This window comes from Melanerpes formicivorus, unplaced genomic scaffold (assembly GCF_026170545.1).
Source record: "Melanerpes formicivorus ecotype bairdi unplaced genomic scaffold, bMelFor1.0.p_v2 SCAF_322, whole genome shotgun sequence".
NCBI lineage: Eukaryota > Metazoa > Chordata > Aves > Piciformes > Picidae > Melanerpes > Melanerpes formicivorus.
Genome location: NW_027142674.1, coordinates 39,317 through 40,000, shown reverse-complemented (window position 1 = coordinate 40,000; position 684 = coordinate 39,317). Strand labels below are relative to the sequence as shown.

Below are 684 nucleotides of genomic sequence, written 5' to 3'. Positions count from 1 at the left end.
TCCCCCAACCGGGCTCTCGTCTCCCCCAACGCCCCACCGGGCGTCGCTGGACCAACGGGGAACCCCTGCCGGCGAAGCCCCGGCGGGACGAACTCCGCGAGAGCGGGCGCTCCGGGAGCGGGGAGCTACGGAGCGCTCCCCGAGTCTGCACTTAGGGGGACGAAGGCCCCTCCCCGCCCGGGGGAGAGCCTGCGAGGCGACCCCAGCCGCGCCGCTCGGCGGGCACCGAGGCGGCGATTGATCGTCAAGCGACGCTCAGACAGGCGTAGCCCCGGGAGGAACCCGGGGCCGCAAGTGCGTTCGAAGTGTCGATGATCAATGTGTCCTGCAATTCACATTAATTCTCGCAGCTAGCTGCGTTCTTCATCGACGCACGAGCCGAGTGATCCACCGCTAAGAGTTGTCTGGCTTTTCGGCACCGCCCCGCCAGTGCGGAGGGGCCGGGACCGCTCGCAAAGGAGCGGCCCCTCGGAGAGCGCGGCACGGCGGCCGCTCGCCTCACATTGACCGTACAAGCACAGGAGAGGGGGGGGAAATAAAACGAAACCCCGAAGCGGCAAAAGCAAGGGGCGGGGAGCCCGCGCTCCCGGCTTTTTTCCCTCCCCCGAGGAGGGAAAAACGCACCTTGCGGCGCTTCGGGGCCGGACCAGGCGCCCGGGCTCGCTCCGACCTCGGCGCGGAGGA

General features: G+C 69.3%; 1 non-coding gene across 1 annotated transcript; it reads right to left on the bottom strand.

Moving 5' to 3' along the window:
• Positions 1 to 249: 249 nt before the first annotated feature.
• Positions 250 to 402, bottom strand: LOC137459117 (5.8S ribosomal RNA). Its single transcript, XR_010992110.1, has one exon. It is a non-coding gene; the product is annotated as a 5.8S ribosomal RNA (ribosomal RNA).
• Positions 403 to 684: the final 282 nt, after the last annotated feature.